The following is a 17612-nucleotide window of genomic DNA, read 5'->3' as shown; positions in this document are numbered from 1 at the left end:
ATACAACTAGGCTATGGGTTTGGCTTTTCTTTTCTTTTTTTTTTTTTTTTCAGTTCAATAATTTTTATTAAGTATTTTAAAGGTTACAAGAATCATTTAAAGTACATAGAAACAAAATAAAGCTTTCTGTATATAAAATATATAAATCTATGTTTAACTGTATAGGAGCAAAGGCTCCAATTATTAAAAATGTATGTAAGGGATATATAAGATAAAGATGAGAGAGAGCAGAAAAGAAAAAGGAAAGAAAAATGAAAGAGAGAAGAGAGGAGAAGAAAAGGATAACAGGAGTGTCTAAGAAGATGAGCGTACATAGGAGTCTAAGAATGACCATGGAGATTTGTTGTATTTCAAGTTCATGCAGGTTCGGAATGTAACTCTCTTCTCATATGCATAGGATTCAAATCTATGATACATACTCAGAGAGTTCCACCAAAAGGTATAATCTAATAGCGAGGGTGATTTCCAATTTTTTAGAATGTGCATGAGAGCAGTCACCAACATGGTATCAATGAGTTTAGGTGGACAATTTGATTGTGTGAAACATGGGTGTTGAGATCGAAGGATTACAATGTCTATAGAGATTTCTTCTGAGCAGTTAGTAATAGATTGTATGGTGTTCCAGACATAGGTCCAAAAAGAGCGGACTAGAGTACAATGAAATAACATATGATCAAGAGTTCCTTCCTCTTTCAAACAATTCCAGCAAACAGAGTCTTGCTTTAAGTTAGCTTTCCACATGCGAAGTGGGGTCCATATTGCCTGCCACATAAGAAAGTACATTGATTGTGATACTCTAGAAGATAAAAGCGGGCGATTTGTTGATGACCAGAAAAGCTCCCAATCAATGTCAGAAAGCGGAGTGGTAAGTATAGCGTCCCAGTGCTTCATAGAGTGAGGTGAAAAAGTGAAGGAGTGATCTCTTAAAATGCTGTAGAAGGATGATATCGCCTTGCCTTTTAATAGAGACAGAGAAGACCAGTTGTAAATAGTATTTTTGGAAGTCATATAGTCAAATCGTATATGCAAAGAAGGCAACACTCCAGTGAGAGAACGCCATTGTGAATAAGTAGAAGGAGGCAGCGAGTATGTAGAGCACAGTATATCGAATGGAACTAACGAGTTGAGGGTAGACAATTGATGGACAAACCATATACCTGCCCGCTGCCACCTTTTCCATGATAGAGATTTATTGTGATTTTGAATTTTGGGATTGTTCCAAAGGGACATGAGTGGACTAACATTAACTGAGATTTCAGTCAATGTATCTATAAGATAAAGAGCATGCTGCGTTGCACCCAATAAAGAGTATCTCTTTAAGTGCCTTGGTATTGACACCGTTAGTAAGCATGAGATGTGTAAAGGCGTACATAAAAAACATTCCATTTCAAACCAGGCAGGAAGATCTTGAGTGGGAAGATTTTGAGTGGTGGAGTTAGTGAGCCAGTAAGCTCCATATTTGGCTAATGAAGCAATATAATAGTGATAGAAATCAGGAAAGTTGAGACCACCGTTGATCTTAGAGGCTTTCAGTTTGGCGAGAGCAATTCGAGGTTTTTTCTTGTTCCAAATGAATTCAGATATTTTCATATTTAGCCAATTAAATAATGATTTCCGGCATAACAGAGGGAGCATAGAAAGGATATAATTAATTTGAGGGGCCAGAGTCATTTTGATGGATGCAATTCTACCCCACCAGGATAAAAAGAGTGGAGTCCATCGAGATGTAGTGTTTAGAACTAGATTTTTGACTTTAGATATATTAAGATCTTGAGCATGAACCGAATCTTTATGTATTAAAATCCCCAAGTATTTCACAGCTTCATGTGACCATGAGAAAGGAAAATGAGCCAAATGTGATGGAAGTATATTATCATTTAGAGGGAAGATCTCTGATTTCTCCCAATTAACAGAGTATCCGGAAAGGAGGGAGTATTGAGTGATAATGTGAATAAGATTGGGAAGGGAGAGTAAAGGGTCTCTCAGAAAAAGTAAAACATCATCAGCATAAGCTGCTAATTTGAAATCTCGATCAGAGGAGGGAATACCTTTAATTGAGGGACTTTGTCGTATAGCTGAAAGGAGTGGCTCTAACACTAAATTAAATAGCAATGGTGAGAGAGGACAGCCTTGTCGAGTACCTCTATGGAGGGGAAATTTATTAGATAAAGAATTGTTAATCCTAATACGAGCTGTGGGTTGATGATATAGTGTTTTTATCCAGTTTGTAAAAAATGGGCCAAAATTATACCACTTCAGGACATGGAAAAGGAAAGGCCACTCCACTCGGTCAAAGGCTTTTTCAGCATCAATAGCTAGGCCTATTACAGGGTCTGACATTGTTTTAGCATGAGCGTTAATATAATGAAATAGGCGCAGGTTGTCTCCTATATATCTTTGTTTAATGAACCCTGTTTGATCTTTATGTATAAGCAATGGGATTATTTTGGTAAGTCTTAATGCAAGTAATTTTGCCATTATCTTGTAGTCTAAATTGAGGAGAGAGATGGGGCGAAAGTTTTTAACTAAAGTGTCATCTCTGTCAGGTTTAGGGATTACTACAATGGTGGCCTCGGTGAAATTGAATTGCTTGTCCGGAGTGGAGTGGAGGAAGTCATAATATTTAAGGAGATGAGGAGCTAGTAGGGTGCGAAATTGTTTAAAGAATTCGTTCGTGAAGCCGTCTGGGCCAGGGGCTTTCCCAGCAGGTAAGGAAGATATGGCAGTTTCAATTTCTAATATAGTTATTGGAGAATCAAGTTCCAATTTAACAGATTCTGGAATGGTCGGATGAGTTAAGGAGGTAAGAAATGAGTCTATATCTGCTTCAGGAGTGGTAGATTCGGATTGGTATAAAGAAGTATAGAATTTTTCAAATTGAGAGGAAATTAGAGATCTGGTTTTGACTAATTGACCTGATGAATTCTGAATAGCCGTTATATGTAGTCTTTTAGATTTATTTTTAAGGTATCTGGCCAAAGGACGACCCATTATATTATCTCCCATGTAATGACCAGAGTTAGAGATAAAAATATCACGCCTAGCTATATGTGAAACTAAAGTATTGTATTCATATTTAAGATTTTGAATACGTTGGAAAGTATTTGGGTCATGTATGTGGTTAGACATATGTTGTAATTCTAAGGTTTTGATGGAGTTTTCTAAATCTTTTTCCTTTCTCATGGACTGTTTCTTTTTCCAAGAGGCAATTTTAATCAATTCACCTCTAAGGGTTACTTTGTATGCTTCCCAGACAATGGAAGGGCAAATTTCAGGATCTTTAGAATTATTTTCAAAAAACTCCGCAGTGAAAGAATTGATTTTTTCAATAATTTCCTCGTCTAGCAGTAAGGCGTTGTTTAGCCGCCATGAGGGGGATTCCTTATGTGGGGCTGAGATGGATATATATAAAGAGATGGCAGCATGATCAGTGAGAGAGATTGGATGTATAATGGTATTGGTGAGATCTTGAATAAGAGAAGGGGATAAGAGAAAATAATCGATTCTCGAGTATGTATTATGTGGAGGTGAAAAATGTGTGTATTCTCTACCTTTCGGGCTTTTCTTTTCTTGAGCAGTGAAAAACAAAACAAAACACCACTTGCCACAAAATGGCTGCTTGCCCTTCTCACAGCAGTTCACCTCCATGACCTCCACTGGTTCAGGAACTGGCTCAGGGACAAGTACCAGCTCTGTACAGTCCATCCTTTCTTCCACTGATTCTAGGCTTGCAGTTTGGGAGTCTTCAGCATTGACCCATTCCATGGGCTCTCCTTCCCGTGCCTGCAACCTGGACTGAAGAGCTCTTTTTAAGCACTGTTCCTCCACTACCTTTGCTAGCTTGTGTAAGCTGCTTTTCTGTCTGTGTGGGCCACACCCAAATCTAGCTGCAGTGTTGGCAGGTTTTCCCTTTCTCTGGCTCCCCCAGTAGTCAGGGTGAAATTATTCTCCTGCTTGCTAAGCAGGGTTGCCTAGGCTGGTCTAGAGGGTAGGCAGCTTTTGAAGCTTTTGAATGCCTTTTACTAAAGGTGTGTTTAACCTGGTGGTTTGTTCTCCTAGATCCTGGCTTTTCCTATGTGTCAGGGCTGACTCGGGAGTCAGAACTGTCACTCTCAAAAGTTGCTTTGTGGACAAAAAAAATTGGATATATCCAGATGTATTGAAAGTAACAAAAGATAGAAGAAAAAAAATTATTTCAATGAGAGAAGTGAAGAGACTGAAGGGGATCCTTTTTGTTAGCATATCCATATAAATGTAAGGTGCATTATCTTGGTAATAAGTGTGCATTTTTTGTTATAGATCAATTGAGATCTTTTCTGGACCTCAAGAATTTATCTGGGAAAATGAGAAATAACTACTTGAATATTTGGATCGGGTTGTCTAGCAAGTAGCTTTCTTATTTTTTCTAATTATTCTTCTCCTAGTTATCAGATCTCTCCTCCCAAAATTTTGTGGTCCAAGGAAGAGTAAATTAATCTTTATAAGTAATGCTTCCTATTTAATTGATAAATATTCCTCTGTTTTTCTGTAATAAGTGTTATTACTTGTAATAATTTTGCTATAAATATATATATATATTTTTTTTTTTTTAAGGCGCCTAAAGATCTAATGACAGGATGAGTGAAATGAGTCAAGAGAGCAGCAACAACTGTTTCAATACTATGAGAAAGGTGAAGAATCAAAGATTGTTCAATATGTGCAGAAATTTGTTGAAAACCCACTTAAGAACATAAGAACATAGGAAGTTGCCTCCGCTGAGGCAGACCAGAGCTCCATCTCGCCCAGCGGTCCGCTCCCGCGGCGGCCCATCAGGGCCTATTGCCTGAGCAGTGGTCCCTGACTATTTCTATAGCCTACCTCTACTCCTATCCCTATAACTTACCTCTATTCCTATCTGTACCCCTCAATCCCTTTGTTCTCTAGTTTGAAGATTAACCGTCCCCGTCCCCCTTTTACTAAACCGCGATAGTGGTTATTAGTTTAGGGAGCCGTGCTGAATGCTCCGCGTTTCTACCGACGCTCATAGGAACTCTATGAGCTTCGGGAGCAGCGTGGAGCCTTCAGTGTGGCTCCCTGCACTTAATAATCACTATTGCGGTTTAGTAAAAGGGGGATGGGGAATTAAGATTTGAAACTGGATAGTAGTTATTTGGTGAAATTTGGTCTAAAATAGATTTCTTGAGGAGAGGGCAAACTACTACCTTTTTCCATTCAGCTAGAACTATTCCTAGAGATAAACTATCTGCTATTGTAGATAATACAAATGGTAAAAGTTCCAGAGTTGGTGATTTAATCCAGGATACTGGCAAAGAGTCAAGCATGCAGAAAATTGACTTCATATGAGCAAGAGCTAGGGATAGGGAGAGAATGGTCATAAACAAAATGTCAAAAGTGGACCATTTAAAGGTTCCAGATATGTTCAATACTGCTAATGACAAGCCATATTGAGAGTCATCCTGAGATTGGACTGAAGGTCTGATGGTTGCTGATAGAACCTCTCATAATTTAAGGACTTTCTGGGAGAAGGCCTTAGCTAGTTTGTTGGCTGATGGCAGGAAACTTGAGGGTGAAGAAAGAGATGTTTGACCCAAGGTGGATTTGATTTAAATCACTAGTCAAAAAGAGTTGATTTTGGAAAGAAAATAATTGGGGCTGTTTAGTGTAGTCAGCTTTCCTAATAATAGATTTCCTGGTTTTTTTTCTCCATGGAATTATGGATCTCCCTCTTTTCTAAATTAGTGGTCTAAGAAGGATAATTGAAATGCCACATTTATAATTTTGTTTCCTTTTGATGTTTTTTACTTTCTGTATTTCAGCAACAAGTGTATTACTTGTGATATTTTTCAAATTAATAAAAAATTAAATTAAAAAAAAAAGTTGATTTAAATCATGCCTGTGACATTATGAATGGATTAATTGAATTAATTTACCACAAAAATTTAAACATTGGGGGCCCTGATTCTGTAGGCGCCTGGACCAATTAGGCCTTAGGGTTAGTGGGGATGGGTGGACCCGCTATGCCTAAGGCCTGATTGTTCCAGGCTTCTAGAGCCTGTGCCAATCAGGCCTTAGGCTTAGCGGGGATGGGCCTGGAAGGGGTGGGCCCGCCTGATTTCGATGAGGCGGGCCTGCCGGCTGGACGGCAGCAAGACCCGTCCATCCGGCCAACAATTTAGAAGTTAGTTGGGGGGGAGGTTAGGGGGGGTCATCGGGGGGGGTGGAAGCGCGGGGGGGGGGAGTTAGCGTGGGGATCCGAAGGGAGTGCGTCTTTCCAGCAGGAGCGGTTGGGCATCCTCCTGCTGGCGATCGGGAGTGCAGCTTTCCGGCAGGAGGGGTTGGGCACCCTCCTGCCAGTGATTCGGAGTTTCGTGGGGGTGGGGGGGGGTGCAGCTTTCCAGCAGGAGGGGTTGGGCACCCTCCTGCCGGAGATCGGACAGGCGGCCACGTCTTCTTACAATGTAGGCCAGCATTTTGCTGGTCTACATTGTAAGCGTCTCTTCTTCTACTAGGGAGACGTGTAGGGCTGCCTAGGTTCGCCTAAGGCCTTTAGGCGGTCTTGCGGGCTTCCCCAGGCTCCCGGAGGCGCCTTAAATATAGGCGGCCTGCCTGGGAGCATTTTTTTTAAAAAAGCGTGCATCCCGATTGGCTGATTAGACAGCTGTAGGTTGCCTACAGCTGCCTAAAATCGGGACGTAATTTGCAGAATCAGGGCCTGAATGAATATATAGCCTCATGCTACATAATTCAAATTTAATCTTCATTTCATGATGAATAACTTTTGGACTATAATGTAACTTAAATAGAAAACTATCTTTAGATAAATTTCCCCCCCCCCTCAAATAAAGTCCAATTTAAATAAAAATCTAATTTAAATAAAAATCTGATTTAAATGAAAAAAAATCCATCTTTTTTTTTCTGTTTTAAAAATCATTAATTTTTATGCACCCTGTTTTGACCAATAGTGGTCAAAACAAATTGAAAAAGACATTGAGCTAGATTGGTGGTGGACTTTATTAATTTGGTAAAATAGAACACTTTTGCCGTTTTAAGTTCAGTTAAGTCTGTTGCCTCGGGTCCTGTAATCCATTGGATTTCAGAAATTTCACTATTCTCTGTTTTAAAAGCATTTCCATTAATTTACTTAACACAGATATCAGACTTGCAGGCCTGTAGTTCTCTAACTTTTCCTTGCTTCAACTTTTTTGGACTACATTCACCCTTCTCCAGTCCTCCAGTACCACTTCCAACTCTAGAGAAGCATTGAAAAGGTCAGCTAGTAGAGCCACCAGACTATGCCTAAATTCGTTACGTACTATCAGATTTACGTCATCTGGCCCTATCACTTTTTGCTAGATGCACTAAAGTCAGCGATCGTCACTAAACCTGTTTTCACAGCTTTAGTGACGATCGCCTTTACCGACCTGATTCACAAAACAGCTCACCACATGTTTTCCCCCTCTATTACTCAAACATCAGACCTTAGGCCCCTCCCTGTGCATCACATGGTGCACCAGGGAGGGGAAGGCCTGTCATTTTTGATGGGTGAGCCTTGGTGCTGGAGGGTGCTTCCCTCTAGGTCCCAACATTACCAAAGGTACAGGGAGTGGGGGTGAAGTTCAGGGGAGCCTCCGGTGGCAGGAGGGAATAGGCATTCCTCCTGCCTTTTTTTCCCCCACTTAGGCTCCATTGCTCAGTTAGATGATATGTAGCAATCATATGGCTGTTTACTGTTGTGGCTCATCTGTTGGCATTGCTTTAGTGCTCATAGCCTGGTGCATACTGCTGCTGATATTGTACAGCACAAAGGTCGAAAGTGTCAGGCTGTGCATTTGGAAGCTCATGGCACATTCCAACACTGCTCAGATCGGTCTGGATCATACACGAAATGCTGCTTGACTGCACATATGAAAAATTTGGCAGACATGCTGAAATGGGATGGCCTGGCTCACTATGTGATGCATGGCTTACGTAGTAGCTCACGGTAGCCCTGACCTTACATGACAAATTTATCTGTAATTCAGTTACAATTGCAGAACCACTTCTTGGAACAATAGCTGATACTCTTTCATTTTTATCCCAAGCTGGACTGTAAAGTAGCAAAATATTGATTATTACTGAAAAAGCAAGTGTGTTGTGCACGACAAATAGAAAGACTTAAAGGGAATCCACAAATAAAGCATTATCAGAACCAAATTAATGTATTCAAGCTGAAGTTTGGCATCATATTAAGCAACTAGTATATACATGTAAGTCCATATGGTTGGAACTGTTTGTTCTTGGACAAGGATGGCAGAGTAATACCAGAAAAAAAAACAACCTTGAGATTGGCACACAAAGGGACACCAGAAGATCAACAAAAGCAAGGACAGATTTGGTTACTAGGCATTAACATTGAACCTGTAAGATATGCAAGAGGGCTCATGAATATAAATTGGTAAACCAACCAGCAGTGTCTATCAAGTGAAGGAGACAGAATATAAAGTACACTGAACTAACAAATACATTTTAATTGCACAAAGCAAGGGTAATCTGGAGTTTTAGTAGAGTTTCTTGCAGAGTGTACAGTAAGTAGCATACCATTTTATTGTCCTCCAGGACATTGGCCTTCTGCATAAGATAGTTTTATGGATTTTATTTCTAATGCCTGTCTTGAAAGGGATAATGTAATTTTAGTGGGAGATTTAAATTTGCACTTGGAAGAAGATGCTAATACTACTACACTTCAGTTATATAATGAGAAACAAATTATAACAAAATAGAGTATTCCTGGCAGGCAAAATAGGCCTCAATCAAATATGTCACTTTTTATCTTCAACCAAATTAGTATCTGAAACTTTCTGCACAGGTTTATCTTTCAAGAAATTTCCCATAATGGATCTACAAAAATAAATTTTTCATTCCCATTTGTTACAAGGCACTTACTTAGGGCTCCTTTTACGAAGGCGCATTAGAGCCTTAACGCGCAGAATAGCGTGTGCTAAAATGCCGCACACACTAGCTGCTAGTTGATCAGGCAGTAGTTTTTCGGCTGGCGCGCACTATAGCGTGCGCTAATCCGGTGCGTGAGTTAAAAGCGCTAGCGCACCTTCATAAAAGGAGGCCTTAGTATTAGGCTCCATTAATGTGGACTGGAATTGATGTTCATTTTTGCCTGATTAGATTTGTTTTATGTATGACATTGTTTATTTCCCTGTATTTTGTTATCTTTTAGTAACAAAAATCAATAAAGAAGGGAAAAAAAAAAAAAAAAAAGAAGAGGAAGCTAATTTTAACATTGCTGGAGTAAAATCTTTTTGAACTCCTTGGGATTGCAGATAACATCATCAAGTTGCAAGTTTATTTAAAATTTCTTATACTGCTCAATTGAACTTCTGAGCAGTGTACAATAAAAATACAGCTTTCAACAAAAATAAGGTTTCCCACATTAAGGGCTCCTTTTACGAAGGCGCGTTAGCGGTTTAATATGCGCTAAACCGCCGGCCGCACTAGCCGCTACCGCCTCCTCTTGAGCAGGTGGTAGTTTTTCGGCTAGCGCGGGGGTTAGCGCGTGATGAAAAGTCACGCGCGTTAAACCCGCTAACGCACCTTCTTAAAAGAAGCCCTAAGGATCATCAAGAAGATCTATTTGCCTTTAAAGTTAATAATTTTAACAGTGTGCACATTACAGATGAGCAACGGGACCCAGTGATGTGGTCGGATCACTCTAAATTAAGCTTTACTGGTACATTGCACTGGGTGGAGAAAAACAATAAACAGACTTTATCAACTTATAATCAAAATAAGGGAAAAAGTTGATAGTAATATTTTTTGGCAAGAAATTGATCAGAAACTTGCACAATACTTCAGTAGTAAAATATGTATGATTAGAAAATCTATGAATTTAGATCATTTTGACATGATGGAATTTGATCTTAATGAATATGGGGCTCATAATCAATGAAAAAAAAATCTAAAAAGTGGCCTAAATGGGTACTTGGATGATCAAAAACCTGATCGTCCAAGAACCCATAACCAAAGCTGGTTTTAGACGTATCTAAAACCAGCTTAGGCCTTTCCCCTGCATAGAGCGAAAAGAGGCGTTTTTAGAGGAAGGGAAAGGGTGGGAGGTGGGCCAACCTAGACATAGGCGTACAGCAGGTATAACCAAAAGTTTAGTCAGGTTACCTAGTCAGCACTTATACATTTTGACTTAGACCACATCAAAACAAGTATAAGTGCCAAAAAAGGGGCCACTGAGCTGATCGTGGCTGCCGTGGCTGCCGTGATGGCTCATCTCTCCTGCCACGATGGCGATCATCCCTCTACCCAAACTGCCGTGACCCGTGGCAGGAGAGATGCCCAATATCTCCTGCTGTGGTTTGTGGCAGTTCAGGTAGAGGGGTGATCGCTATTGTGTCAGGAGAGATAGCCAATCTCTCCTGCTGCGATCCATCACTCCCCCCCCCCCCCGACTCGATCTGGGCAGGAGGGAGCCCAAGACATCCTGCCCCAGCGACCCCCCCCCCACAACTCGATCGGGGCAGGGAGGATCACAGGCCCTCCTGCCCACAATGCCCCCACCATGACTGCCCCCCCGATTGGCCTCACCTGCCGACCCCCCCTACACCTTAAAAAAGTTAGTCGGACAGACGGGTCCAAGCCCGTCTGTCCGGCAGGCCCGCCATCTGCAGAATGGCCAGCCTTAGGGCCTGATTGGCCCAGTTGTCTTAGGCCCCTCCTGTGGGCTGGGCCTTAGGCACATGGGCTGGGTTGGGCCTAAGTGTAATTAGTTTTTTGAATTCTTATTTTAATTTTTTTAATGTCTCTTCTGTCACAGGGAGCGAGTGGAGTTTGATCCAGGAACATCAAGGTAGAAGGCTGTGCCACAGAGTGAGCTAGTGAACTGTATACCAATTGTAAAAGTAGGTCTTATAGGCATTCTAAAGTAGGCCTACTTTTTAGCGTGTTTTGGGTGCTCGATAGGCATAAGTTAGGTGGACAGGACTTAGGCGGACTTTGGACATCTCCGATGCATTTTGCTAAATAGGGTTTTTATTTTTGCTTTATTAAGCTCAAAATATATGTAATAATGCACCACATTAACAGGGCACATGAATACAAAGACATTACATACAAAACCGTCTATTTGTGTGGGAAAACAGTAATGGTATTTGCTATTTACATTACATTACATTAGGGATTTCTATTCCGCCATTACCTTGCGGTTCAAGGTGGATTATAAAAGAGTTAAAGAGGGTGTTTTACAAAAACATTTCTGGTCCTTTTTGGGGGAAAAAAGGGTAGAGCAGGTTGATTTGGGGGTTCAGAGGGGTAAGAGGGATGAAAGAAGGAAGCTTGAGAGGTTAGGACTTTTTTAAAGGAATTTTTGAAAAGTATAGTCTTTATTTCTTCTCTGAAAGTTTTGTAATCTGGGGTCGTTATCAGAAGGTTGGCGATTTGGTTGTCTTTTTGCTGCTTGAGTGGCTAAGAGGCTATCATATAGTTTTTTCCGTTTAACTTCTTTGATTGGCGGGTGTGTGAATGGGGTGTGTTTTCCTATGTTTGGTTGAGGTGGTTTGGATGAGGCGGTTGTTCAAGTAGGTTGGGCTATCTCCTTTTAAAGTTTTAAATAGTAGACAGTAGAATTTGAATAGTATTCTTGCTGGAATTGGAAGCCAGTGAGAGTTGAGATATGCCTCTGTGATGTGGTTGTGTTTCCTCAATGAGTAGATGAGTCTTAGAGCTGTGTTTTGAATTGTTTGTAGTTGTTTTGTTATTGTAGCAGAGCACAGGAGATAGAGGATGTTGCAATAGTCTAGTAGTCCTAGTATTAGTGATTGTACTATGAGCTGAAATTGTGTTTTCTCGAAGAATTTTCTGACTTGTCTTAAGTTTCTCATAACTGCAAATTATTTCTGTATTGTTTTATTGATTTGTGGTTGCATGGAGCAGCATCTGTCTATTGTTATTCCTAGTAGTTTTAGGGTGGGTTGTATGGGGTAGTTAATTGCGTTCATTTCTATGTTGATTATGGTTGGAGTTTTGTTATTTTCGAGGAGGATGAATTTTGTTTGCCTGGGTTCAGTTTCAGTTTGTGATCTTTCATCTAAGTTGTTACTGTTTCAAGTGTTTGGTGTAGTGCGTCTGTCATGGAGGGCTTTGGTTGATCAAAAGGTATGAGAATGGTGATGTCATCTGCATAACTGTAGGAAGATAGGCCTAGTTTGTCTAGGGGGCACCGAGGGAGGCAGGGTAGAGGTTGAAAAGAGTAGGTGATAGTGGCGATCCTTGGGGTACGCCGCAGGGGTACCAAGTTTCTGATTTTTCTTTATCTGATTTTACTCTGATTTTAGGAATCCTTCGAACCATGAATATACTTTATCTGTGAAACCTATTGTGTCCAAAATTTGTAGTAGGGTGTTATGGTCTACCAGGTTGAATGCAGTGGTCAGGTCCAGGTGTATGAGCATCATTTTTTTTCCTGTACTGAGGTGTTGTCTAGCAGTGTCCATGAGGAATCCTAGTAGCGTCTCTGTGTTGAAGTTAGTTCTGAAACTGGATTGTTTGGGGTGGAGTATGTTGTGGTCTTCTAGATAATTGGAGAGGAGTTTGGCTACTAGCCCATCTATTATTTTGACATATAGCGGTATGGAGGCAATGGGTCTGTAGTTGGATGGTTGGTCCGTTGGTCCTTTAAGGTCTTTTAGGATCGGGGTGATGATGATTTCACTGAGTATAGTTGGGAAGATGCCGTTTGTGAGCGTGGTTTGTATCCAATGTAGGAGAAGAGCTCGGTATTTAATCCTGGAGTTATTTTAAGAGATATGGAGGACAGTGATTGAGATCACATGAAGCATGGCTTCATGACAGAACCTGGCCCCATTTCTCACCCATACAATGGTCAGACTTCAACCCAGAAAGAAAAAAGGAGACTGCAGGTAATACAAAATACAGCCGTCAAGCTAATATATAACGCTAAAAAGTACGACCACGTTTCTCCTCTTTTAAAAGACGCCCACTGGCTACCAATCAGCCATAGGATTACCTTTAAAATTTTACTACTTATCTTTAAAACACTAGCATCCAACGAACCACTTTTTATTTCCTGATTTCTAATCCCTTACAACTCTCAACGTTCTCTTTGATCTTCCGGCCAAAACATGCTTTCAGTACCCTCTTTGAAAATCATAGGTACACGTAGATCAGACATGTTCACAGTCATGGGACCACAATGGTGGAATGCCCTCCCTCAATACATTCGATCTGAAAAAAACATTGTAACCTTTAAAAAACTTTTAAAATCTTATTTATTTATCGATGCTTTTAATAACTAAAACTTTTACAAGCTTCTAAGATGCTTTGAACTGTGCTTTGGATTTTAGCCCCTTACCTTTTGGTTTTTACCTTTTTTCTACCAAATTTAAGATTGTAAACTTTAATCCTACCCTACCCCCTCATGTCTGTATTTTATGTAATTATATTGTTAATTGATAGTTTTGTTGTATTACTTTCTATATGGATTTTTGTACATCGCCTAGCAATTTTAATAGGCGATTCATCAAATGAATAAATAAACTTGAAACTTGAATAAATACAGCCATGCAGCCTGTGACCTTAACCACTGCCCCCCATACCTACTGAAAGCCTCAAGTACACTTTTCTGCTCCCTGCTTCTACAATGGATACAAACTTTACTCATAGAGGGTCATTTCCCACAAGAACTCAGCGAAATCATCATAACTCCAATACTAAAAGACCCCAAAGGAGCAACGGACCAACCATCCAACTACAGACCCATAGCCTCAATCCCACTGTACGTCAAGCTGATGGAAGGCCTCGTAGCCAAAACCTTAACTTCATACCTAGAAAACCACAACTTACTCCATCCCACACAGTCTGGCTTCAAAGCCAACTACAGCACTGAGACCCTACTAGGAACACTAATGGACACTGCCAGACAACACCTCTGTACAGGCAAGAAAATCCTGCTCATACAACTAGACCTCTCTGCAGCCTTCAACCTGGTAGACCATGACATCCTCCTACAAACACTAGACTCCATAAGAATCTCAGGCAAGGTACTCTAATGGTTTAAAATCTTAGACCATCACCACACCCAAATCAGAAGAGATACCTTGGACTTTGATAACAAAACCCTAAAAAAATCATTGCCAGAGAAGCTACCAACATTTGTTTGCGTAGCTGAATTGGTTAACTTCTTCACAATTGTAAATAATTCCTTATAGGAATTTGTTACAGCGCCTTTTTAAAAAAATTTTTTTTAAATAATGCTTTTTAGCTTCCAACGTCGCATTTATATATATCACTAGCTGATGTCCCGGCGTTGCATGGGTATTTAATTATAGCAATAACACTGTAAATGGATTTAAATAAAGATACTTTATAGTGGTGAATGAAATTATTTTTTTACAGCTTAATAAAAAGTACAATATTCAAATTATAATGTGAAATATTTGACAAAATGAATACAATACAACTAACGCAAAACGTGATTATAAACAACAATTTTAGTTTCACCTACTGGAGCAAGAACATATAAATTATTGGGTGAACCCACCCTTGAGCAAGCAACATAGAGTTGTGGGCCGCGAGACCCTCAGAACATATCACCCCAGGTAGTGAGGGATCTGCATACCAAGTTTCGTTCAAATCAGTCAAGCCGTTTTTGAATTACTATGAGAATGGCAGCTTTTTACATATTTTCCATTGACATGAATGGGTGAAATCTGATTTTCTGTTTGTAGCTCCGCCCATGTGTGCAGGTGGGCCGCGAGACCCCCAGAACATATCACCCCAGGTAGTGAGGGATCTGCATACCAAGTTTCGTTCAAATCGGTCAAGCCGTTTTTGCGTGATCGCGGCACATACACACATACATACCTCCGATTTTATATATATATATATATAGATTAAACAGTCCTGATATGCTGACAATGAATCAGGGTTAGGATTATTCCGCAATCTACGCTCTTCTGTCTCAGTGATTGCTTACAATTTTTTTTAACTCCTCTGAAAACTATGGAGCAACATGAGAGTGACAAGGATAAATCTTTTTTTTAATGGTGCTACTGTGTCCAAATATTCTGTATTGTACCAATGATCTACTGCCCCAGATACATGTAGCTGTTCTAACATATCTAATTTTGGAAGCCATAATTGTTTTAGCTCTTTTAAGTCTAAAACTCTTCTCGAATCCAAAAAAGTGAAACCTGTGCCCTAAGCACTGGAATTGTCAACATAATTAAATGATGATCAGACCAAGGAACTGAATATGATCTCACAGCCAGAAACGGGGATGATGTCAGCTGAGAATTGACAAAACATAGATCTAAAACATGATCTGCTCTGTGTAGGAAATGAAATGATCTGAGGCCACCCTAAACCTATTAAGGCATTCAAAATGGAAGATACATGTAAATCGGTATCAACCTGATCAACATGAATGTTAAAATCTCCAATCAATATGGTAGAAATAGGATCAATCTTATTTTCAATCAATATGGTAGAAATAGGATCAATCTTATTTTCAATCAATACTGATAAAAAAGAAAACATGTCCACAAATAATGTTCCTGGTGGACAATAACATAATAAAATATTAAGCTTTACAGAAGATAACATTTGAAATTCAAGAGGACCATTATTTTGAATTTGTTTTTCAGTAAACATACCACTAGTTTTAGCCAAAGTTAGTAAACCTCCTTCTCTCTTCCTCATCTCAAAGTTTGCTAGATACCTGTTCTCAGGGCTGGATTAAAGGGTAGGCCCAGTAGGCATGTGCCTAGGGCCCGAAATGGTCAGGGGGGCCCGCTGAAAGAGCACTCAAAAAAGATTTTTATCAAACGGTGCAGGACTCCCACCCAGCATCGATTGGCAATGCCAGGCCCTCCCTTGATTGGCAACACTGGGCTCCCCCCCCAATCGACAGAAACAGGGGCGGCGACTGCATATACTAGCAGCTTGAAGTTCTACTTTTTTGTGTTCTGCATTAAAGATATTAATCATTGTAACAAGTCTTTCTTCTGAAAGGAGACAGCCACTTTAGACAACGGGCTTTCTGAAGCAGCTAATCGCTAAATGCATTAGAGCCCTGTGTGCAAACTACAGATAAGCGCGCTGTTTATTATATTGAAACCAAAGATTTAGAGTTATAAGTATCTGTACCAATCAACACCAGTACATCCAGTGCAATGATTAAGAACCGAGATTTCAGATGTTTCAACACCTGGGCTTGTCCTGGGCTAAGAGTACACCCTTCTGAGCACTGCGATACAAGTTGTTTGATATATCTGACAGGTTTGCCTGTCCCTTTATTACTTGAGAAAAGGTAAAATATAAACATTTGTTGTCAACTGCTTTCATTTATCAAGCTGTCAAACTATGGAACTCTTTACCTTTTACTTTAAGAAGAGTATCTACTTCATACAATTTTGAAAATCTCTGTAAACTTTTTTTATTCCATGTTTTGTCAATTCTGTAATGATTGTAATATAGACTTTAAGGTCTGAGATAGTGTTCTCTTATTGTTAAATCCTGGCTATTCCCAGTCTTTTTTTTTTATCTTCTGTGAGCTGCCTGAATTTGGGCTGGTAATAGCAGATTATAAGTGCAGGATGTAATGTAATAAAATATGTGGTTGCTAGCTTCCCAGTTGTAACAGAAATTCAAAGGTGGTAAGTGAACAGCAAGGTGGAACATAAGTGTGATGAAACAGAGAACATATTCCAGTGAAAGCTCTCATCTCCTGTTTCTCCCATCTCATACTATGACCTGTTAGGTCTCAATATGAGTGCTAATAACCAAGATGCAGAAACAGGGGGAGGCAAGTACAGTAGTAGTTGAGAAAAATGCTTCCTGCCTTTCCTGGGGTTGACTAGCACAGGAATGTTAGCACAGCACCACTAAACAGAAACAGAAGGAAGAGAGGAGCAGACAGAATGAGAAAAGACATCAAAGGCAAGGACAGAGAAACCAAGTAAAGGGATGAGCTATATGGACAGATGTGAGAGTTTGTGGAGAATGATGTAAAAAGCTGCACCACAACAGGAAGGAAATGTGCAGGAAAAAAAAGAGAAGGAACATGCAGATCTGCAGTGCCATTCCAAGCTGGTTTTTGTAAAAATCATTCCACTGAACATTCCCTTCTAGGTCTTACCACAACTATTCATTATTATCTTGACCAAAACAAGTCTGTATTACTAATCTCTCTGGATCTTGCGGCCGCATTTGACACAGTAGATCACAATCTAATTACTTCAACGACTTGCCTCCATCAGTTTAACTGACCAAGGTCCTGGATTGGTTCAGATCCTATTTTTCTGATAGATTCTCCACAGTACATTTTAATAATTCAATTTCTAAGCCTTACCACTCTAACTTCGGTATTCCACAGGGTTCTATATTATCCCCTCTACTGTTCAATATCTATCTGGCTCCCCTCCTGACTCTTTGTCAATCAATTGGATTTACGGTTTACGCCTACGCTGACGACCTTCAACATTTGCATACCATTGATCCTATAAGCCAAAATGATATATCTTCTATCAATCAAAAGTTATCAACAATTCATGATTGGCTAAATACTAATATGCTCTCTCTAAGCATTACTAAAA

General features: G+C 40.0%; 1 protein-coding gene across 8 annotated transcripts in view; it reads left to right on the top strand.

Annotated features, from left to right (window-relative positions):
- Positions 1-17612, top strand: part of GABBR2 (gamma-aminobutyric acid type B receptor subunit 2) — a 1059696-nt gene that overhangs the window by 208082 nt on the left and 834002 nt on the right. Inside the window, exon 2 of one of the 8 annotated variants that reach the window (XM_033929599.1) lies at positions 10817-10901. The exons of the other annotated variants lie outside the window; for them this stretch is intronic. The gene's annotated coding sequence lies outside the window, so the exon portion shown is untranslated. The remainder of the gene's footprint in view (positions 1-10816; positions 10902-17612) is intronic. 8 annotated transcript variants of the gene reach the window in all.

Source organism: Geotrypetes seraphini, chromosome 2 (genome assembly GCF_902459505.1).
Source record: "Geotrypetes seraphini chromosome 2, aGeoSer1.1, whole genome shotgun sequence".
Classification (NCBI taxonomy): Eukaryota; Metazoa; Chordata; class Amphibia; order Gymnophiona; family Dermophiidae; genus Geotrypetes; species Geotrypetes seraphini.
The sequence above is the reverse complement of the archived record's forward strand: the minus strand, read 5'-3'. Positions and strand labels throughout refer to the sequence as shown.